General features: G+C 36.7%; 1 protein-coding gene across 2 annotated transcripts in view; it reads right to left on the bottom strand.

Moving 5' to 3' along the window:
• Positions 1-24,921, bottom strand: part of LOC118684176 (ubiquitin-conjugating enzyme E2 E2) — a 201,428-nt gene that overhangs the window by 158,757 nt on the left and 17,750 nt on the right. The gene's annotated exons all lie outside the window — the stretch shown is intronic.

Below are 24,921 nucleotides of genomic sequence, written 5' to 3'. Positions count from 1 at the left end.
ACAATTAAAAGCTTTGTCATCAGATATAAAGTTCTGCTGTTTCTAAGACACTAAATAAATTGAGCCCACCATCCCACTAGAAAGTGTATGATCTTTTATTTGGTATTACAGTTCCAGGATTTATTTGTCCTATCTTTGAGTCCAAACTCAATTGCCTAGAACAAAATTTGATGGTCCATGGCAACAGGGCTGTAAAAACCCACTCTTCTGAGCAGTGACAAGTGGAAAATGGTTTATAACCACTTTGTCATCTAACTCAATAATAGTTTTTATGAAAAATAATTATGTTTTGCAGCAAAAGTAGCTTCCTCTCGTTCTAGGGTAAAAATGCAATTTTCCAATTATGAACGTAATAACCAACTGTAGACCAGTAAGGCTGTATTCCCAAGCCTAAAGAAAATTCTATCTGGCTGCACACAGGAGCAGAATGAAAATTACCTTTTTTTTAAAACTTGTGATTCTTTTCTTCAGCCATATGTCCAAACCAAAGTAGCAATAAGTATGTGAATCTCACTCTACCAGTGGAAAAAAAAGCCAAACAGAAAAGCTTATCATGAGTAGTAGCAATGACTCATTGGAAAAAGAAAACTCAGGATAACCCAGATAACCCTGGGGAACTGTGTGAAAGACTTTCAAAATCCGTTTTTAAAGCAACAGCAGGCAGGCTGCAAAAGAAGCAAGCGATCTAATCCTAGCATTCAGCCTCACAAGCTCCAAAATACTTTGGACAGCCTGTTCCTTCCAGCTGCTAGAGGCAAGTGGAGCTTCAAATTCATGAGATACTTGGTATTCAAAGACTGATACAGAAGGTAAAAACCCTTTTGCAAAAATCTAAGCGGTAAGGAAGGAAAATCTTTAACTGCGCAGTTCACTAAATTTTTTTTTATATAGGTAATGCATTATCTTTCAGTAATTTTAAGAAGTGGGCTAGTTATTAGCATACTAATGCTAATAACTTATTAGCATTAAGTTATTTCTTCCAACAACTGAATTCACTGTTCTAACACTGACTTGGTTGTTTTTCTAATTTATTCTTGCTGGTAAAACAGCTTATATTTTATCTCCAGAGCAGGTGATGCTCATGGGGACATGGAGCAAAACATCTTCCAGCAAGTAAAGAACCTGATTAACCCATCTTTGCATCCCATACATCACTTTTTGAAGTAAAGTCCTTCCAGTGAATTTATTCTTTCCTCTGCCTTACCAATAACAACCGAATCCACATAAAAACACGTTGGACTATCTGAACCCCTTCAATCTACCTTCCTATGCTAAAGTGAGTAAGTGACAAACACAGGTACTAGCTGAGGGGACTGTAAACAGCCAGGGCTATTCAAGCCTATCCTGAACAAGGAAAAACATGGAAATGCATATTTAGGTATAGCATTGCATAAGACTATGTGAGCCATATATGCCTCTAAAAGGTTTGTTTGAATCACTACTGTTAATTTTCTGGGGTATATTTTTGTGTTGTTTCAGTTTTTGTAAATCTGGAGACTCATTTTGATCCACAAACCAATTTAATTAGGCCTTAAGACATAAAACAAAAAAATGAGAATTGTAAATAACACATTTTCAAATAAATACATACAAGCATACCCCACAGGGCTCCCAGAACATCAGACTGGTAACAATTTTATCTATCAAGGTGGCACAGAACACCTTCTGTCACATGGAAGGAAAGTAATCTGTAAAACTATGTCATTCAAAAGCAGTTTCAAAACACCTTAATGATCTGCAAGGCAGCCCCAGAGGTACGAGACTTACAAAGGATGGCTGTGAAATGAAAAAAAAATCTCAATAACAAAAGCAAAAGGAGAATAAAAAAAAATTTATGTACATTTTTATAATCTGCTGCCTTTCTGGGCAATTGCTGCTTAAATACACACTGTCATAAATTACATGACTGCCAGATGCCAATGTCTACTGCAATGTTAGTAACATTCTGCTTAAACATTTGCTTGTTCTCAGAAGCATTTCCTCTTCATACCTGACATATTCATCAACTTACTCTCTTTCTCACCTCCCTCCCCCTCAAGTATGCAGAAATACTGGAGAACTATCAACACTTTTGATGGTTCTTACTGCATCTTATTGAAATGATAGTATTTTTGAACTGCTCAAATGCTACTTTGATTTGTTTGAATGTATGTTATAATTGACTCTCTTCCACCTCTGCTATAGTGATCAGTGCTCATCTGTTTTACAGGTCTCCAACAGCACTTTCCTGTATAATTACAAATACATCCAAAATAACATCTCTTTGTTTGCTTACACTATATAAATGAAACTCTGTCATACACATAATGAAGTGCACACAGTTGTCACTGCCTGAGATGCTTCCATTATAAACTCAACAAAGGAGCAGGAACATTACAGCAGTTATAATATCAGCTCAGTAATCACCACTACCATTTGTAGCAAGAAATTTGGTATTCTGGGAAAAAAAACAAATTAGATTTCTATAAAATAATTCACATATTTCATTGTGATTTTATTATTTACTATCACTTTTAATAGTTTCCTCACCTAACTTCCTGCCAATGATTTTATTCTGTTTTAGCAATGATCACAGAATGGCTTGGATTGGAAAGGACCTCAAAGATCATCTAGTTCCAACCTCCCTGCTGTGGGCAGAGGCACCTCCCACTGGACCAGGTTGCTCAGAGCCCCGTCCAACCTCACCATGAAGAGATGGACATGAAACTCTATGAATCTGAAGATATGTCAGACCATTGAAAAATAAATAAGGACTTTTTCCAAGCTGCAGTCAGCTGCATCATATGCTTGTCTGCAAAGCCCCCTTGTGTAACACCTCTTACCAGAGTCTGAGATGGAAACAAAAAATACCAGAGAGGGCATTAAAGATGCTACAAATTAGATACTAACTTACTCATCCAATTACAAATTAGGCAATGTGAAAGACTATTTATAAAGAATTTTCCACAAAATTTGAAAAAATTGTTCTGATGAGGAAATGATTGTTTAAGCACAGCTCAGTCTACTGTACCAGCTATGGAATGTCAGTCATCTAAGACTCATAATCTGGAAGAGGAGGAGAGAGAAGGTCATACTCTTCCAATCTACTTGCAACATAAGAAAGACAGAAAATAAAATGGCAGGGCTTTAGGCTCAGTTGAAAAAGGAGGAGTTGAAACAGTCTAGCAGTAACCTGTATTGGTGCTCTGTGTCTTCACATTTATATTCACAACCTGAAGTAAACTAAATAATCACTGATAACAGTTACAGCTTCAACGGAGATGGGAGAAATGGAAAAACCCTGAACTGCCTAGGTCAAACAACCCAAACTTCTTGATAAGATCAATACAAGCAAATAGCAGCTTTGGAATATCAAGAAACACCAACTTTTATATGCAAGACACAAAAGTGCAGACAGTACATTCAGAATAACAAAATTTGATTTGGGAAGGAAGACTCAATAATGTGCCACAAAACACCAGATGAACATGGGCACCTCACACAACAGTAGTCAAAACCTAAAAAGCTTACTGTAGAACAAGAATGGTCCAAGAACTGGAATTATTTTGCTTTCAAATAGGAAGTTATAAAGGAATATAAAGCAAGGAAAGTTAATGAAAAACACAATGTAGCAACAGCAGAATCAGCATTTAACTACACTTAAAAAACCCCCCAAAACCAACCCAGACTTCAATTTACCCAAAGTACAACTGAGATAAATAGTCAAGGACTATGCTTGTCCCCTTCATTAGTTTGTTTCAATCAAAAATCATTCTTTTCAAGTAGGCATGCCTTAGTTCAAACGAGAATGAACTCGGAAAATCTTAATGTCATGCGATAGGCAGAAGGTCACACTTGATGATCACAGTTGTCCCTTCTGACCTATTAATCTATGAATGAATGTTACATTAACATCTTTGAAGGCGGCATTTTATTTATTAATACTGAGAGTATTCTGCATGAAAAAAAACTAAAGCAATGTGTCATAATATGGCATTTGACTTGAAAAGGACAAAGCAGAAAACCCAACTATCAGTACTTTGTCACATACAGAAATGCTTAAAACTGTAGCCACGAAATATTTTCATTATTTTTTCTGCTTAAGTCATTGAGTCAATAAATGATTTATTGGTCTTTTGAATCCTGAAATAAATATCTACACTTAAGATACACTCCCATTAACTACTAAAGGAGAATCTGAAGACCATCAATATTTGGCACTGGTGAAAACAGAAAATTTGGTAAAGCACAATCCAAAAGAGATCTGAGATCGTGCGAGCAATGTGTAAGCTTCACTTCTCTTTGCATTAGTACTAGAAATAATGATAATTTTTATGGTACATTTTTTAGTTTCAAGATTAATACTGCTTATAAAAGAAGTTCAATATTACTCCCTGATGTATTACTATTCTGTCAGTGTACAGCTGCCAACAGTAGTTAAATCTGATTAAAGCCCCCTGCTGAGTTAATCAATCTGATAATGTCAGACATTATTAAGGAAGCATACATGATATGGTCCCACTGTCTATTATCAGTGGCATGTACACCAGTGCCTTTGTCTTCACAGAGCACTGAAGCTATTTAAAACAGATAAGGATAAAAAGGATAAAAGGCATTATAAACTTTCAGTCTCAAGCATTTGTATGCTAATCCCTCGTAAAATACAGCTATTTAATACAAGATACCTTTATTTATTTTATGGGTTTGGGTTTGGGGAATAACCAAAAACCTGAAAATTTTAGAGCAATGAAGTGCAGCTTAAGAACACTTTCCATCATTCTGAACAATGCAAACACATTTCTGTGTAAGTCAGTCTTTTTGTATTAGAATAAATTCATTTTACAGAAGCTGTTGTCTCAGTTTGAGCTATATTTATTCACAAAAAACACAGGTCTTCCAAACACTACATGCTACTTGACCTACTCAGAAGTCAGCAGACATTACTTCAATACTGTCATTACACCCTAATGCTGAAATCATTTGCGTTTCAAAGGGAGCTGCTTCTTTTCTGTTTACATTGCATTGAAACGCAAAGCCGTATCTATTTACATTGAGCGGCATTAGGGCTCTGGATTTCAGCGCTATCAGCAGAAGTATCTATCATTAGCTCTAATGCTAATCAGCTCCTCAACAGATGAAGGTGTAACACCTGACCCAGCAAAGTGTCTGTGCAAAGCACGTCAAACACTGCAGAGGACAGAAGGACGCCTCGTGTTGTTTCAGAACAACACGCAGCACACGTGCAGGGGACACGGAGGAAAATAGGGGCAAAAGAAATGTGGCCAATGAAACACAAGTCGCAACTCTAAGGGATCAGTAACTATAGTCAGCATAAAAGACGGGCTGAGACAAACTCCTCTCCAAGGACTGGTGGAAAAGCAATTTCTACAGTGGCTTAGGATCCAAGAAAAGTTGGAGGGTGATCCAAATTCTACCTACAGATGATTTCCTAGGAACCCAGTGCTAGAGTCCCAGATAACTATGTGTTACGAAATCCATTTTACTGGTCCTGACTTGGTGCAGCACTGTAACATCAGTTATCCACTACATGCTGCTATCTCTTTTATTGACAACCCCTATCAAGCTGATGTTCATTCCAGAATGAAAAAATCAGTAGCCTACACATGAGAATCATAAATGTAAGCCAGACCTACATCTTCTAGCCAAGAAACAGACTGCCTAAGTTGCTATTTGTTATGGTCAGTTTTTTTTCTGGTTGTTTTTTGATTTTAGGTTTTGGTTTTTTTTTTTGGGGGGGGGGGCAGGGGATGGACGGACACAAATTCCTACACCACAAATTCCTACACCACAAACCTGAAGACCTGAATATGCAGTTTGGTAAAAATTCTACATAGTATCTTTCTACCCCTCTAAAAGAAGAAATTCTTTAAACTGTTGTGTAATGTATGTGCAGTAGTATGTGTATTTGGTGGATCCAAGTTCCCTGCAATTTAAATCCATAGCTTGTCTAGGAAGAAGAGCTCAGTTTGATCCAGGGTGACATAGTCTCTACAGACCACACTGGAATATACCCATATGTTTATGAATATGAGGCACTTCTCATAACTGGAAATAAAAAAAAAATAGAATTGAACAGCATAATATTTCTTTTTCCACTACTTTTTCTTTTACAAGGTTTTTGTGCCCCACGTTTGTTTCCTAATATTTAGCAGGACTTTAATTAAAGTATTTTCCTCCCATTTAAGAATTAAAGAGAAATAAACCAAATTGCTGCTTAATTGATGGATTAACTCTAGTTCAAGAACTGAGATGAAACAGATATTTCCAGTTACAACTGTCAGATAAAGGCTAAAGCATGAGATTATTGAAAGACTGCAACTTACGTTCAGTCAAGGACATCTAACCCTTTGCACACTGTCTTTTAAAAGAAAAGGCAGATTTAGCCGAAGTTACTTCTTTGAAGAATAGTAACAAAATTTTCAAAACTTGCTACAATTTAAAAAGAAACAGAAGTGAACCAGTTTTTTAGTTTTATAGAGAATCCTATTCTTCTCTTTCTCTCCTGCCCTCACAACCTGCAAAAGCTCCAAACTGGAGATCAATTGGTAAAAACAGGAAACAGACAGTGCCAGTAAGCAACAGCTTATTATGGGTTTGTGCTTCAGGGCTGAGTTCCCACGGGGATTCACTAATGTCTAATATGGGTTGTATTTGCATATTAATATTCCCACAGGGCAAAAGAATCTTCTTTATTAGTCATTTGATTTTCAGGAACTTCATATGAATTCAGTGTCTCTGAAACCTCTTTCCTTCTGTCAGCATTGGCTGAAATCTGGCCACTGAGGGTAGGGGACAGTACTGAGAAGGAAGAAGTAGCAGAAGGGATTGATACACATACACAGGCAAACTGCATGTCACAAGAACACTTACCTAAAAGCACGTCATCTGAGGAAGACAATAAAAATTCACACCTCTACACAGACTAAAAGTAGGTACAGAAATCTGGAATTGAGAAAACTACTAAGTTTAACACCAGTAAAACTGTCCCACTCACAATAAAGAGACTTAAATAGCAAGCATAAACTGAAATTCCAATTTCCTTAATAATAATAATAAACACCTTGCTCTCTCATCTTCCTTCTCCAGAATGTACCAGCCCCCACAATATAACACAGTTTTGTTTTGATTCTTGTTCTATCTTTAAATGTGGTCTATGCTAACATCATATCACTGTATGACTTGGAAGGTGAATATTAATTCAATATACCTGACAGCTAAACTATCAACAACTGTAGGTTTGCACATATGCTCAGACACAGTGGAAGCATGCTCTTAATCCCAGACAAGCTTTTAGGAAAGTATGAGAATTGTGACAGAGGGCACTTTTATCTCCTTGGCTACAGCATACTAAAAGGTATGTCATTTACTGTTGATCCAGAAAGATACTGCACTGTCTTCTTGTCAAAAAGATAGCTGAAGAACCTGGGGAGTAATCACAGTTCTGCAGGAATTAATATCCTCCCATCCTTTGACCAAAGAAATCTTGAATCTTGCCTGAATCTTGTCAGGCACTTCACTGACAGTCAACAACTTTACCAGGAACCAGCCCTGAGACTACAGCCCCTCACACCTTTTATTAAAATTACTGCCTGCAAAACAACAGCTCTATCAGATGTCTGAAGGCTGAAGTTCAAAGACAAACTCCATATCACTTAAAGAACGGCAGTCAGCTCACTGTCCTCCCACAGCACCTGGTATTTGTCAGTCTGAGGCACAGAGCAGGAGAGAAAGTATCATGAAAATTGTCTGCTCTAGCTCTTGCCAAAACAGCAGATCCCTTAATATCGGAGGTACTTCCGAAACTCAGATCCTTCTTAATATTAAACTTATTACTAAACAGGGACTTCTGCCTATACAAAGGAAGTCAAAAAGTGGGTTTTGACCCTTTGTGCTGCTTGTGAGCTTATTCACAAGAGAAACTGTTGGAAGAAATTGGCTCTCCTGTTTTCCAGACGATCCGTTGAATATGTGATGAAAGGGAACATGTTGCCCCCTGGCCACTGGCACACGAAAGGAATAGCTACAAGGATTACAAGTGGGCTTTGGGCCATATGGTGTGTAGGCTTATTGTAGGAATTTAGCATTTCTTAGACTCCTACTTTCCTGTCAAACTGGTTGAAATTAGCCACTGAGCTTCCTCTCTGAAGACTTTGGAAACGACACGGCGATTGTATAATTTTTTGCCATTGAAAAACCAGATTAAAAATTACATAAAAATAATATAAAAACTAGATATCTGCTCATCATAAAGGAAAGAAGAAGTAGTAGCTATAGGAGGTGCTTTCACAAACTAGGACATTTATTGGAAGCTGTAGCTTTGATAAATGTGAGCTTAGCATTACAGAAATGAGTATATATTACAGCATTCAAGCTTACTGCTATGAAGGTTTAAAACAGAGTTCAGAAGCTAAGCCAGTTTAAATACATAGTAGTACTCCATTATCCTTCCAGAGAATGGTACAGAGTACATATGACTGTCATACAAAAACATAATCTTATTTGCTATTTAGCTATTTCTAGAAACCAAATATTATGTTAGGATGTCTGCAAATATTACAAATGGTGTTTTGTGAATGAAACAATATATCAAGTGAAATAATACAGTATTGAGGTCTATACCTGATAAAAGGCTTCTAGCCTCCAGACAGTCATACCAGAAATGAATTTATTTTAAATGTATAATGACTATATCTACTCAATATGTTCATGTTTTATTGATACTCAGTCTGGAGAGGATATAAATTGTAAATTGGGATTGTAGACCAATCCAAATTTAGGGATTGAGCAGAGTCTGGTGTGGAGGTGGGGGCATTAAACATGGCACAGTTCCTCATCCACTGATGCCAGCAGCACAGGCTTGACAGTTCATTTCAATTGAAAAAGTTTCATGTAGCACTCAGCTTAACAAAGTTATCTATTCATCTGTACTAGTGCTCTGAATTATTTTAATGGACCTTCAATTGTCTACCAAAATATCTTCCCACCCCAATCAAAAGGTGAAGTTCAACTCCACAGACCTTAGAATCAAGCTTGTTTTGGCTTTAACAGGGTTCTTGCAATATTCCCTAGTTCTCTGCATCCCCCATGGTGAAGGGAGATAGTCAAACCATCAATTCATTCAGAGTACAAAAGGCGTGTACTGGCTGGACACCGACATTCTGGCCTCTACTGGAACACACACAGGCACAACTTTACAGCTATGAACATGAATAATTTCTGGAGCATGCTATGGCCTTATACAATTGTTTAAGACCAACTTGGCAACTGAAGATTCCTTGATTAATGTAGGATGTGCAGCATGTATGTACTTGTTGTAGGCAGCTTATAGATGCCAGGCATAAAGAATACTCTCCTTTGAACAGAGTTTGGCCAAAAAAAAAACCAAACAAAAAAAAACCCAACCACAACACCAACCACAAAACAAAGAAAAAAAAACCCCACAAACCTAACAAAGGGAAAAAAAAAAAAAAAACCTCAAAGAAAATGAAACTATCCTGAAAATAAACACACATAAATAGAGGCATACATCCACATGAGGGACAGCACAGATCAATTGACATTCATTATATCATTGCCTATTATTGATTGTTGGGAGATGCTCAGGAGAAAAAAATGTCATACAGTGGGAAGGAAAATGGACAGTGATTTAACATCAAACACACATGTAGTTTAATTATACCAGGGAAGACCATATCATGTCCAGACTTGTAAGCACCAAAGCAGCAGACCTGACTTGCTATCTGTGTGGTATCCCAGAGAGGCTTTGAGGGAAACAGGTGCCCACGGTTCCTAAGAGTGCTGACAGTGGAGGAAGGGTTGGGAGAAATCAGGAAGCAAGTTTTATGAGTTAGGCTGAAGCTTTGGGCTCAATTTGTATGCTCTGGAGTGTATTGATCAGAGCATAGTGAAGAAACTGGTGTGAAGAAACTGGTGTACAGAAGAGCTCAAATTTATTTTGAGAGGGATAATTTCTGGACTGAATAGAGTTGATACTGGTACAGAAGTCATGGGGCAAAGGACTCAGGGGGAATAATCAATCCATACGCAACCTTTTGGGATATGGAAGAAGCCAAACTTGCCATGTGTACATGCAGCACTTCTCTTTAAATTTATGTGAAAATAACCCTAAAAGAATGTTAGGATTCTTCCATAGACTGTGATCAAATCAGTTCCTGAAAGTAGTAATAATATAGTCTCTCTCAAAGAAAAGAAGGTTTATTTCTTTATAAATATTTCTTCTTATACTACATTATATTATCACTGACTGATCTGGTTTAGGTTAGGGGAAAGGCTGGTACGGCAGACATAATATTTACCGTCTTCCAACCATATTCAAGGGCTTGGTGAACCCTGAAACAAAAGTGACAAAGAAAACCAGAAATCTGCGAAGAAAAACAAGTAAGAAATACAGTGGATAGAAATGGTCTATTTCTCTCCCTAGACACATTTAAATAAAGAAACATCCAACAACATCTTGATTATTGGACATCATGATACAGAAAGGTATGTTAGGAATCAAGTACAATCAATCAGAATTCCACTTAGGACTGAAGGTGACTGAAGAGTGGAAAAGACTCCAAGATGATGAATCATGAACTGCAACTCAGGTAAAAACGAGACAACTCAAAAAAAAAGAGACATGCCTATAACTGAGGCAATAAAGAAAAAAAAAATCAAAACAGGCAGGCAGAATCAGCCAAAGACACTTGTCCTTACGTCAAGCACAGACACAGAGAAGAACAAATGTTATTAGAATACTTTAATTTATTGACCATGGCTTTTAACTACAGAGCATTTATCATAATTATCAGAGTCAAATAAGCCCTTTCTCACCACATGAAATGAATAAAGAGTTTGATTTTGCAATAGTAAATACAAGTGTAAATTTCTTTCAAAGCTCAACTACAAGAAAATTAGGCTCAATGAAATTAAGAAATTAACAAGAGATTCACACACTCTACATGGAGTAAATAATTAAAGAAATAAAATCAGGAACACTGACACTGGGGCTATGTAACTAGCACTGGTTATTTCAGGCACACAAAGTTTAATAATTGCCTGAGTGAGTTTTTGGTCCACACACAGTGAGAGGACAAATATGCTGAGTGATGGTCAATAGCTCAAATTCAATTTTAACCTGTGGTAAAAAAAGTGACAAGATTGATAGTAATGTGCCATCCATTCTCATCAGTCACACTTAGTCCTCAGACTTCTATTATCCACAAATCCTGCTATACAATCAAAGAGAGAGAACTGCTTAATTATTTATTAAAACTGACACCATCAATTACGATCCCATAGAAAAAGTGACCAAGCAGCCATTTAAAGAAGTAGAGTGTATATTTTGGTAACTTTTGACCAGGTTAACAACCACTATGGTTTGGGACTGGGTTGGAAGCTCTTATGTGTTTTATGCCTGGGAAGTTAAATTTGAAAAAGCATCACTTTCTGCCAGTACAAAGTGAAGTCTTGTATTTCTGGCCAACAAAATCCTCCAATAATTCCTTTTCCTTTTTTTTCCTCCCTTCCCCCATATCACCTTTTGAGAGAATCTGACAAGCTTACAGAGGCATACCTAAAGCAACAGCCTTGGAATAGTGTTTCCACATTGGAAGGCCAGCAACAGTGACCATCATCAATGCCAAAAGCCCCAGAAAAATAAATGGGGTACAGGTGCTATACTTTGGCAACCAGCAGGACTCATACACCAAACTTCTGACTCATACACCAAACCACATGCCTTGCTTTGGTACAAGCAAGGCATGCAGTTGCCTTTTTCCATTTCAGCACATGAAGCCCCTTTCAATTTATACATGATTTTAATGACATCTCTACCACCTTTTAACATCAGTGTTATTAAGTTCATGTTTTAAGAGATGTGAATACTGCTGAGCAGAAATTCCAAAATACTAACACAACACTGTATTCAGAAGAGTGGGTTACATTCCCAAAACATCCTGTCTAGACAATTATGCAAAACCATGGCCCACACTGAGGTATTTCCCAGCATAACTTGGTGGCCCTTGCTCTGAGTAAATACAGCCCAAACACAGCTATGAAAGTCACTCTTTCAATAGCACCCAGCAGCAATGGGGAAACCTGGAAGCAATCTAATAGAAAAATTATATATATCCCCTCATACATATGCCCAGCATGGAAAGGTGCCTAGATTCATGCAGTTTCTGTTTGGGACGGTTTATAAGACAAAGACTGCACCTATAACAGTAAATTAAACATGCCAGCACTGTCTGCTGGCACTAAGGCCAGCTGGCTCAGAACAGCCTGTCCATACTCCCTCATCCTTCAAAGTATACAACTGTTGGACAGGAATCTCCTTCAGTCTCCCTTCTCCCAAGGCATGCTCAGAATTTGTTCAGGAGAACACTGGTGGATGATGTGCAAACCCTTGCCAGATGGCTCCAATAAGTTAGTAGTATTAATTAACAACAGTCCAAAAATGCATTCAGGAGTTGATCATTTTATCCATATAAACCCAAGTGACACATCCAGAGGGCCCATCTTCCCCTTGTAACAAGAAAGGGAAGAACATGAACAAATAAACAAAGAGAGGTAACTAAAGTGTCTAGAACAAACCATGAAGCACCACAAGGGATGGACACCTTGTTACCAAAAATATGAAATAGTTAGTTTTCCTAGTACTTAGGAATAAAGAACAGAAGCTATCATAGCAAGAAAGATGCTCTCAGCTTCAAGTACTCAAAATATTTTTGTTTGTCTTAATACTATTGCTATTTTAGGTAATTACCATTACAAGGAGTATTTTTCCCAAATTCTTGCCACTTATAACCCAGTTAAGTCCCCATGAATACACTCAGCTTTCTCCCTAATTTTCAACATTTATTGTCAACAAGATTACATGGTTAGCATAATCTCTTTTAGTTTCTGTGGTATGAAAAGGCCACTGCTATGTCACATGCTCTATTACTGGCATTTTTAATGATGAACAGGTTCACTAACCACAAGGTGTAAATAAAGTTTTTTGCTTAAACATATGACTATTTACAACATGAGTGTTTATAGAAGAACAAACTGGCTGCAGAGGTGCTCTTGTTAAATTTATCCTCTGGATTGGTTACTTAAAATTGGATAACAATTTAGAAACTATTTTCAAAAGGGCTTTCAGCAATATTTATTTCTTACATGAGGAATCATGTGGCTGTTTAGGAAGGAAAGCATCTCTTTTAAACACAACTTGGATCTTCAGCAGCAGGACATCCCTCTCCTACTGTTCCCCTTACCTAAAACAATGTTAAAGTTTCTCTGCCTGCTCTTTAATTTCTAAACTGTAATTAAATAATAAAATTCCAACTGTAATAATAAAATTATTGGAGCAAACCACTCAAAGTCAGAAGCATTAACTCCTAAGGCTTCAATTTAAGAGAAGCAAAGCTTCACAGTATGGAATGGACCAAATTGTCCACAAATGAAATTAAAATGGTTTATAAAGTTAATGGACTGCAAGGAACAACTAGGGGCTTTTTTTACATATATATATTTGATCAAATTGAAGCAAGAAAAACAAAACCCACCAAAATGGTGCAAAAACTGTATTCCAGTTTGATCAATATACTTAGGCTTAAGGCAAAAATCTTCAAAGAGTCTCTTTGAGATTTGAGGTTAGGTTTTGGTTTGGGGTTTTTTAAAACAAAAAGTTCTGAAACAGAAGAAACATTGCTAAAAAAAAACCCCACATGCTCATAAATTTTTAAATTTTATTCCTAAACTTCATAAACTTGAAATTTCAACACCAAATTACATGTATATGATATTGACCCATATGCTCTTATTTGACAGAGTTCCAGATTATTTGTCAAGCAACAAATCATCATATAAATTTTTTTTAATGCGGTCTATATGCTGAAATAATGTCTCCCAACCTTTTTGCTATACATCCCTCAGATAAATTCTTCTTTTGTGAAAGATGCTTCTATTTTCCATCTCAGGAAAGCCACTTTTGCCTTTCAAGAGTCATCTTCTGAAACTTAGTAAATTTGAAACTTAGTGCATGTGACATGAGTGCAACGAGCCAATACAGGTCCAGACTTTTTATTAGTGTATTCAATGCTCGTTCTTTATGTAACCTACTCAGTGCTCAGTGTGCCATCAGCAAGGCCTTTTTTTGAGGACTGAATGCCACTGTAAGGCAATTAAAGTTTAAGCGTATAATTTGCTTCTTTTTTTGGTTGATATATTTAGTTCCTGCTTTTAGAAGAAAATGAAAGAACCAAAATGTTTACTGCTCTGATATAAAAGAATATTTTTGAGTAATAAGTGTAGGGGTTATTTAAACTATTTACTCCCATCCTGGCATTCCAGGGAGAGAGTGCTAGTGCAGACAGGGATCCTCCTTCATGCAGAGCAGGAGCCACACCACTGCTAATAACAGAGGCTTGGCAACTCTGCAGGATGGCTCTGAGGTTAAGTGCTGATCGATCTCTTCCTGTATTTGGGGTTGGATGTGTCTGAGTATGTGAAACGGGTTATAAGTTTAGGAGGGATTTCAGCTGCATCTATTTAGAAAGTCTTAAGGTGCTGGCTGGCTCTTGTTTTTCATTCAAAAGGACGTGGAATAAATCCAAAGGAGTCCAGTAACTTTCAAATGTGTAAAAAAACCCCCAACTGAATTGTTCAGTGTAAAGAAGAGTTCTTCAAGACTGTATATACACTTCAGTAAAACAAGCAAGTGGAAGCACTTAACAGTATTAAACTTTGCTGTTATTAAAAGACAACAGTCAGCCAATTTTATTTATAAGAAGTCTAAATATAAAACAGTTCAATCCAGTTGATAAAAGTAGTTGCATGCTGCTCAAATGAAGTGGTTCTGTAAATTTTTAATCAAAGATTTAATTAGTGAATTTAAATGTCAGGCCAAAAATTAACTCATTTCAAAAAGGGCAAAAGTTGTGCACATCCCTTTCATGGCTTCTCTTAAGTTCAACCTTTAGTTTCAATCAGTCATCTGCAAACACAAGCCATATTCTAATCCAAAAAGAAACATTGCATCTGGTTTATTAAGCTTCAACAAAAGCAAAGTTCACAATGAACATGTTTATATGTTATATAGAGGTAAACTCACAGAATGTGAAGCAACCATCACACATTGTCTGTTTTTAAACTGCATCTCACCTTCATTGCTTCAGCCCACAAAAAAGGATAAAAACTGAAACTTAGGTTCTATTAATGATCAGCTCAAAAAAATGCTGGACTATTTACGCTTTTCAACAAGAAAAAGGAAACAAGCAACCCAACCCCAAAAACAACGAACAAGTTACAATTTAATTATCATAGAATTCCAGAAACAGCAGAGGTTCACAAGGTCCTATGGCCCAAACTCCCACCTTAAGTAGGGCCACCTCCAGCCAGTTGCCCAGCACTGTGTCCAGACTTTTTTTGAATATCTCCGAGGATGGAGACTCCACAACCGCCCTGCATGAGCTATGGCAATGCTTGGTCCACCTCACAGTAAAAAAAAGTGTTGTCTGATGTTCAGACAGAGCCTCCTGTGTTTCACTTGGTGCTTGTCGCTTCTTGCCCTGTCACTGGGCACATCTGAAAAGAGCCTGGCTTCACCTTCTTTACACCGTCTTGCTATTTCTACTTCACTTGCCTAAGATCTCCCTGAATATTCTCTTCTCTAGAGAATTTCATTTTATAGAAGCTGTACAGCAGATGCCATCAAAAATGATGTTGTACAACATATGTTTATCCTGCCTCCAAAAATATCTTTTGGGTTAAAGTAGATTTCCTGTCCAACAAAATCACTGAAACCAATAAAATTTGAAGAGGTGAAGAAGTTAGCTACAATTATTTGATATTTCCCCAACACACTACTTCATTTTTGGACTTTCTGGGGTTTTTTTCTTCAGGAAGAACTAAGGAATAAAGAAGCAAAATGGACACCTAGCTGAAGGCTTGCCTATGTATAAACTTTCACTGGTCAAGAAAAACACATAATTTAAGACTATTTTTGGCTGAAATGGTCAAAAAGTTGAAAGAACATTTAGAAACAAGGTTTCCATTGATTCAGTTTAAACATCAATAGACTTAATATAACCCTAAGACAGAAACTAAAGAATTAAAATCTGGACACATTTTAATTAAAATCAGTTTAAAACTAATTCAACCAATTAATCAACTTTAGCAGCCTGCATATTTAGAAAAAGTTGATGATTCAAATCACTGTCTCAGGGGTATGAAAGAACACACAGCAGAAGCTGGAAGAGTGTAAGGCTTGCAAGCCAACTGTTTTGCTAAAGGGTGAGTGAAATGGTGGGCAAAATTAATCTGCAAACTCAGTGGAAATTTTAGGACTGAATGGTATTTACTCTTGAAAAACAGATACTAAACCACTGTCTCTCCACATATAAGGAGAAAATGTATCTTTTTCTATTTAATGGACAAGCATTTTTTGTTTCTTTTTGGTTTTATTTTTTGTTTTAAAGCTTGCCTCCAATAAATTCAGCAAAGTAAGACTGAAGAGCAGTAACAGCAAATCTTATGCAATTGAGTCTTCACCCCATTACTTATCACACCGCACTGCTATTTCCAATTCCATTTTGTGTCAATCGATACACAGCCAGAAAGAATGCCTATTTTGTAGCCTTTGTAATTGCTACAATATAAATGCTGAAGTTACTTACCTATATCTTTGATAATCATCTGATTAAACATTTTATTGTTCAAAAACAATTGTCTTTCTGCCAGATATTTTTTCCTCTTTTCATATTTGCATTAAGCAAGCTCTAATCAGTTTGGTAGTTTGTACAACATGCAGCATTCACCACACTTCTTCAACACATCCATTTATCCCAGGAAAAAAACCCTTTCATGTATTTTTTTTCTTAATAACTCAGAGTAAATGGCTACTAAAATCTGACATTATCAGTGCCCCTTATGATAAGAAAAATGAAAGCATATCCTGAAGTAAATTAATAACCCAGCTAGACAGCTTCTGTAGTTGGACAGTCTCGCATCACTGTGCTGCTTACTAATCATGCCCGCGTGTTTTCTCTTTGAAACATTCTTCTGTTGCTGAGCTATAATAAACAAACCATGTATGGGTGATTATGCCACTGCACTAACAATTATGAGTTGGCCCTTTTCCATTTTGCTTGTTAAAATCTGCATTAGTCATGTGGAAAGCTACTAAGCCATACAGACTCTAAAAATGCTACAGGAACGTATGGAAGTGTTTAGGACTGAAAACAAGCCATTTAAGCACTTATGTTTCTTAGCCACAGGACTATAACGCATATGAAATAACAGAATTAACAAACAAGTGGTCTCTTGCCAGTTAAGTAATAAACTGTCCTCCTACAAAGTAGTGATATGCAACCATCTTAGCCTTGAATTTATGAATTGTCATTAAAAAAATCATTCCTTTGAAATAAATCACTAAGGCAAGTTTTTTTTACTTCTTAAAGCCTTGAAAGTAACAATTCTATAATTTTACTGTGTTTTGTGCAAATTCTTGGCATATTTATAATATAGTCTGTCTAGTAGAGATACATCAGTTATTAATTTAGTCCAGAAATTCCATCAAATTAACATCCTAAATAACTAAAAAAAACCCAAGCAAGCAGAACCCACCTACTTCACTGGAATATTAGCAACAAAAAAATTGCTAACCATAAATTGCAAGTTTTCATGTGAATTCGGAAAAAGTCAGTTTGACAGTGCAGAAAAGAACATCAATGCAAGTATAAAGATATATACAGCTGTATCAAAATTAACTAAGAGTTCTCAAGGCTAAGAAACTCCTACAGTCAATAATTTTCAAACAGCACAGGATGAAAAAACAAATCCTCCCAAGGGGTAGCAGGTGGAGTGAAGTGCATGCATTCTACTCAACAGAAATCTTTTGAAATTCACAGTAAAACCTTAATCTTGAAGACCCTAGGATGAAAGGGGTTATGTAAATCGAATAAAGTCAGTCCCAGTTTTTGGGACAGCCCCACTGCTTTCTGGGATATAGAACTGCATTGTTGCATACAGCTGATCATCTCCTTAAAAAAGCTGTGAAGCTACCAGGAATACCAAAAAATCCAACTTTCTAATTTATAGCAATATTTGCATATTTCTGCACTGTTCCTTTGGGTGCTGAGCTGCTTGCAATTCCCCAAGCCCAGAGGGAAAAAAACTGAAGTTACCTTTAAAACCACCATGAGATACGTGGAGCACAGAATAACCCCTAGAAGTCACAAGTCCTGGTACAGACTGTAAACGCCTCAGGTGCTCCAGTCAGGCCAGGTCACAGTGCATAGGCAGTCATATATATGGTAACAGTACAACTGCTACAAGCAACCAGCCACATAGAAGAATTAGGATGTGTTGACAAGAGGAACTCAAGTTAAAAGTATTTCCCTTCAGCCCACACATAGGGGGAGGAGGAACCCACTCCTTGTAAGTCCTGTAAATACTCAGCATGTCTTTACTACCACGTCCATTAGTGGTATTTCTACATAGCGATGACCTCATTCTTTAGCACAGTGAATAAACATGAGAGGCAAAAAAATAAAGTATTTTGGTTGTGTATTTATCAGCATTTGGGCTCATTTAAATACTACTTGAATAATAATTATCTTTCTCAGCTGAGCACAGCATCAGGTTGGCAGACTGTGCTTCACTTCTTCTCAAAGTGACAATTAACCTTGATATCAGTCTGCAAAGTGCTCTGTACTGGCAGCAGAATAAAATTATCATTATCATATAAATCATAAAGATTCTACTGAAACTGAGATAGCTGTCATCCCTCAGCTATTTGCATTCAGTAAGGAGCAAGTAGGTTGTTGTAGAACATCTTCAGAATGCATCATCCTACAGCCACCACATTGTGGGCTTTCGAGGCCGCATTTGTAGCTACCTGAAAATGCCAGCCCCAGATGTATGCCAAAAGAGTCATGGTTAATATACATTATCAATTAAATATCACTTAGGAAGGTTTGTGATGCAGAAGGCCATTACACTTAAATCATGAATTTAAATCTGATTTACACCACAGTAATTCCAGACACAAATGAGATTTTTGAGTTGATTATGTGATGCCTATCAGCTAGACAGTATTACATAGCAATGATACTTGTTATCACCTGACCTTATTCTTCAAAGTCTGCAGCTTACAAACAACAATAAAAAAGAAAAACCAACAAAAAACCACCAAAATTAACTTTCTTAATGCTGGATCAAAATTCAGAATAGACCTCTTGCACTGATACTTAATCACTGTGTTGATAGATTGTTGAGGAATGTACTCAGACAGCTAGAATTGTAGAAGTCACGTCCACAACAGCCCATTGAAATCCCATACTAAGTAAATACATCTTCCCTTCTAGGCAGCCTGGACATGCAGGGAAGGAAGAAGATTGAGTTGTCTTCTCTAAAAATTTCCCACCTTCAAACATGTAATGACAAGCGACTGTGAAAATGTTTACAGCCATTTTTGATATGACACTTCATTTTTGTAATGTGCACACTGTGTGTCAAAGTGTTTTACTGTTCTTGCTGCTACCAACAGGACATTGCTGTGAATAAGACATGGCAGTGAAGCAGCCCTCTTTTAGAAAGTTTTATAGACTGACAGGTCTTATTTTATGTGTAAGAGAACACAAATAAACAAACAGCCAATTATGAGGAAGGGCACCTTGGATGTTGGGTTTTCACCCCCACTACAGCCAAGTATTTCTCTGAGCCAAACTACAGCAGATCTCATACAAGTACCTCAGGAAAGGAGACAAAGAACCTGCTCTTTGTACCTGAGGCACAAAGTGACTCCAGGGATTGTTTTTGGCAGGCAATGTGGCAGATTGTATGCAGGAGATACAAGAAGCCATGGCTCTGTTTCTGACCCAGCCAGCAGTATGAGTTCTCTGAGAGGCGCAGTGCCAAGAAGTGCACTCCCATTAAGCATTTTGAATGAGCAAACCCAAGTGTGTCCCATGATCCCTGCTGCAGAAAAAGGAACATGCTCCACTGTAACATGGAGCAAGGCTAACTTTTCTCCTGTAATCAAAAGCCAGACACTCTTCCAAGAAAGGTTTCAGTCATGAATGCCCTGCCTTTTAAGCTATCCAATAAAATCTGAAATAATGGGAAGGTCCATTTTCACACTAGAGTCTTTCTCAAAATTCCTGTGGAACGCTCAAGTCCAGTTAACTCCAGCCAACAGTTTAACCTAGAATGCTTAATGAATCCCATCCATGGTTACTTCATGCTGCAGCAAAACCTGGCACTGAGCTTACTGCAGTGACTCTTAAACCAATATTCCTACAAATCCACCCTGGCTGCAAGCCCCAAATTTGGAATGTTTTTTAAAATCCCCAGTTTGCAACCCTAAACGCCACAGCTATGAGCTTAGTAATCAATTATTTATATCAACAAATCTGAAACTGCATACTAGGCAGACATCTAATTTTTCAGTCTTAAACTTCTCTGAAAATTAAATGCATTACATTCCATCTATCTTCTCTGGAAGGGTTCTAACACGCCTAATTTTGTACTCAATACATATATTTATCCCATTTAGGCTACCTAAGATAGCAAATAATGAGACTGTACAGAATTTTAGAATTCTCTGGATTCCATCTATGGTAAAACGACCATGCAGTTGACACCATATAGTTATCCCAAGCATACTTTAATTATCTTTAAAAAATATGTATCTATTTAGCTCAGAAGCATAAAATTCTAAATACTGCTTTCTTATGTATAAACAGACCAATCATAAACTAGTGTAATAACACACTTAAAAATAAAAGCCACTTTAGAATTAAAACAACTTAAAGAGTAAAATCCAGTTTGTTACCATAGATTTTGTACATTACCCATAGAATTATGATATATGCAGAAGATACTGCACTTCTGTCATAGAAAGAATAGAATTTACTTTGACAATTTTAAAATTATAATAAAAAGGATAAAAATCTCTATTAGATTTATGATGTGAGTATTCAGTGGTGCTTACTGTCAGTACCTCCTAAACGAAAGTTAAATCAAACATCAGCTAATCTAGCAGAAATAAAAAGTCCTCCTACCCCAAAAACCAATGTGTACTAAAAATGAGGCAATCATTTTGAAAGAATGGAATTATTCACTATTTTTTCCTTGCACAATAACACTGTTTTCTGATAAAGAAATTTTACTATGAAGTCACTGCTGAATTTTATACAAAAAGACTGCCTACAGCAAGATAATCCAGAACAAATACCTTTAAAAGCTTTAAAATTCTTAGAGGCTATGCTAAACTCCAAATTCTATAAAAGTTACAGTAAGACATAAATAAATTAAAAACCCAATACAACAACACCCAAATCAGAAAAGACCTTTATAAATTTAAGATTTAAGTTGTCAGCTATGTTGTTACTCTAAGAGTAATTGCTGTAACTGTGTACAGCTTATTCTTCAAATGTAACTCAATCTACTAAACTGAACACAAACCCTTGTATTTCAGTCTTACTTACAGAATCACCATCTTGGCCTCCCCAATATTTACAACATTAAAAGGCTACACGTGTCATGAAAGCATATTATCACTCACCTATATCCTTCTCTAGGCACAGTATGCATCTCCAGTTAACAAAGGCCACATAAATATGGCTTTTGTGCCAAGCAGACAGTAAATTAGGTATTTGACTACACATTTCTCCCTAAAAAACCCCAGAATGTTAACATTAATCAGAGGAAACTTCAGATTCTGGCATAAATTTGACTATCACATAAAAGGTAATATTTAAAATACATAATGCCTTACCACACAAACACGAGCTGCCATATGTGAGGCACTGCTAAGCATGGTTTCTATTAAGCCAATACACAGTAACTGGCTTCTTTCCAAGCAACATGGAAGTATTTAAAAACCCTGTTTAATCCAATTCCACAGCCTTGAAACAAAAATAAATTAAAGTGTTGCAAGAACTGTTAAAATGAAAAATTAAAGGCATGTAAATAAGTGAAAAAAAATTGTCAGAGAAATGAAAACAAAGATTATTTCAAGTAGATATCTTAATTGTAATTAGTAACATTTGGCATGTTTATATGATTCAAAGCTGCAGCCAATTAGATACCCCAAAAAGCTTGTAACAAAGCTGCAAATGTGTAAGTACAGCATAAATAAGTTTTATTGCTCACCAAGAAAACAGCATCCAGATCAATTTCATAGTTTGTTTCCAAAGTATTGCAAAGCATGCTCTGTTACTAGCTCATGACTTCTCAGTCCTAAACTGCAGCTTTTCTGCCAGGAGATTTTGGAAAACAATTTCATTAAATTCAATCTCTTAATTGTTATTCTCTACACTTTCCATATATATCAAGAGCAAAAGAAATATTACAGCATTGCCTTAAATTGTCATGACTATGCAAAACCCAAAACAAAATCAGCAACAACAAAAAGCCAAAACAAACAAACAAACAATACCCCCCCCCCAAAGTTAATAGCTGCTAAAAAGCTGTACAATTGTGGAATTGGAACTGATTTTTTTTTTAAATAGATTTCCAAGGGGAGCAGATTTAAGTACTACAAGGAAAGGAAGAATTCAAATTCTCCTCAAATGTGGTTTACTGAAGACAACAGTATTAGGCAGTTAAGAGATTGTGCCATTTGCTGAAGGAAACAAATACTTCATTATGCTGTCAGTCCCAACCAACAGACAAAATATCTTCCATTTCCCTCATTTATTCAATAATGAGTAAATTACTAAAGGGTAATGAGCTGCTGATAAAAGCATGTTTTTTACATGATTATCATGAAATGGCAGTGCCTGCTTGTTCAGTGCAGTAGTACCTAATACAGTCAGACTTTCAAATAATTCTCTCTATCAAATTTCTGTAAAGAAATTGACCCTTACATAGTTTTCATACTAGAAATTAGTTTACATGTAGCAGGGGAAAAAAAGAAAAACCCCACAAAAATAACTAACTATATATAAAATCTACACATTCAGGTATTTCTTTGCAAAGTCTTCTAGCAATGATGTCTCAGTCAAGGTGGTTTTGCTTCCCTTGCTGGCAAGCAATGATTGTTTATTTAATGCACTTCTTTTAGGGGTTGGGGGGAAGGGTTTTTGTGTGTGTGTGTGTGTGCATTTTATGATGGCTTTAGTGAGATTACAAAAACATGCATATAAAATACCAGTTTTATAATGAAATCAAATTCTGGCTCATAGGAAAAACAAAAAAACAAACCAAAAAATCTCCCACCCTAAACCAACACCTTTGTTTAGCTATTTAGGAGAAGGCAAAAGAAATGTCTATGAAAGGTGTTCTGAAAAATTCTGGAGCTGAAAGCATTGGAGACTGCTCTTGTACACCCTAGGAGACTGACTTACAAAGACCAGCTGTAACTCAATATGAAACTGCTGGAAAAGAATTCCTCTGTTCAGAATTCCCCACACTAAAAGCATCAAAGTGTTTCGTTTTACACTTGTTACAGTTCTTCACACCACCTTCCCCAAGTTACAATTGAAACCAGAGATTTAGTTATCTTCTACACAGAGCACATTGCAAATATCAAGGAACCCTCCCATATCCATCACAGGCTGCTTTTTGAGCATTTTTCTGCCCTTTCCTGCTTCAAGGAACTGAGTGATCTTCCTGACCCCTCCTTATGCCCCAGCCTCATTTTCCTGCTTCAGCTGTGCCATGGGATGTGCTCTGGCATCTCCCTGACCTTCCAGATCTGCACTCACACGGTGCTGGCTGAAGTACTCTTATTCTTCTCTAACACTAGTTTCTCTTTTCTTCTCCTCCTGGGAGAGAAGTTGTCATCATTCAAAAACTGGGAGAACTGGCAGAAATCATGTGGAGGTATTGTTAAGCTGGGAGGTATTAATGGGTGTTGTCAGACAGTTCCTTACATCCTCATCGCTGAGTGAAGTTGCCAGACCTGGCAGGCAGCCAGAGGCAGGTTCCCTTTACTGCCTTTCTTTCTTTTATTTCCTCTCCTGCCTTCATGAAGGTTGCTAACATTTCAAGCCACCAATGGCGACAACACATCCTGAAGCTTTTGAGTGTTGCATGTAACCAATCCTAAAAATCACCCCACAACCACAAGCAACAATGCAATCAAGCAGATATTGAAAACTTAGTTTATTCAACAAGAAAAAAAAGTTCAGTGCCCTCTAATAATTTTTCATATCATAGATTTTCAAAGATATCAGATCACTAAAAAAACCAGCTATATTTTTGATGGCCTTCCAAATACCCTGCATCTTGACACATGGAAGACCCATGAAAAGAAACATCTGTGTTATTTTTAAAAAACAGATGCTTTGTAAACAATATGACATCGAAAGGTCATTTTTACAGTGAAAATAAACAGATATTTTTAAAGAAATGTTTTAATATAGTTACATACTTCAGAGCTTAAAGCATGAGCTATGGTTCTGCGCTGTCTAAAAGAAAATAAGTAAAGCAATGAAAAGTATAATTACATATTAAAAAGGAACCTCACCCAAGCTACTTCAAGGTACCAAGGTAATACAATATAAAAACCTCACCAGTTAAAAAACCCAGCAAGCTAATTCAAGTGACAAAATACAGTATGATTTCTATTATAAAATATAATCTCAGTGTGACTGTTAACTTTCATATCTTTGGGACATGTTTCTTGCTGCTTTTGAAGCAGAAAGGGACTCAAAAGTAAAACATAAAGCTGTTGCAATGAGTACTGAAATCTTCCACCCATCCTTAGCCTCGGTTGTTGATACATCATGGATTCAAAACCAACAGGATCCTGCACTCTAGTATAAACCACTTCCATGCTTATCTTTTTGACTAAGTTTTGCTATTTGCTGTAAATTCTAAAGAGACCAGACTAAGGTATATACGAAGTTCTGTGTCATATGTTCTCACAAAGGTGACTAGCAGCAGATGAAAATAAGTCTATACAGGCAGACCGTAAACTCCATG

The sequence above is a fragment of the Molothrus ater genome, chromosome 1, assembly GCF_012460135.2.
Source record: "Molothrus ater isolate BHLD 08-10-18 breed brown headed cowbird chromosome 1, BPBGC_Mater_1.1, whole genome shotgun sequence".
Taxonomy (NCBI): Eukaryota; Metazoa; Chordata; class Aves; order Passeriformes; family Icteridae; genus Molothrus; species Molothrus ater.
This window is presented reverse-complemented; position numbering and strand designations above follow the sequence as displayed.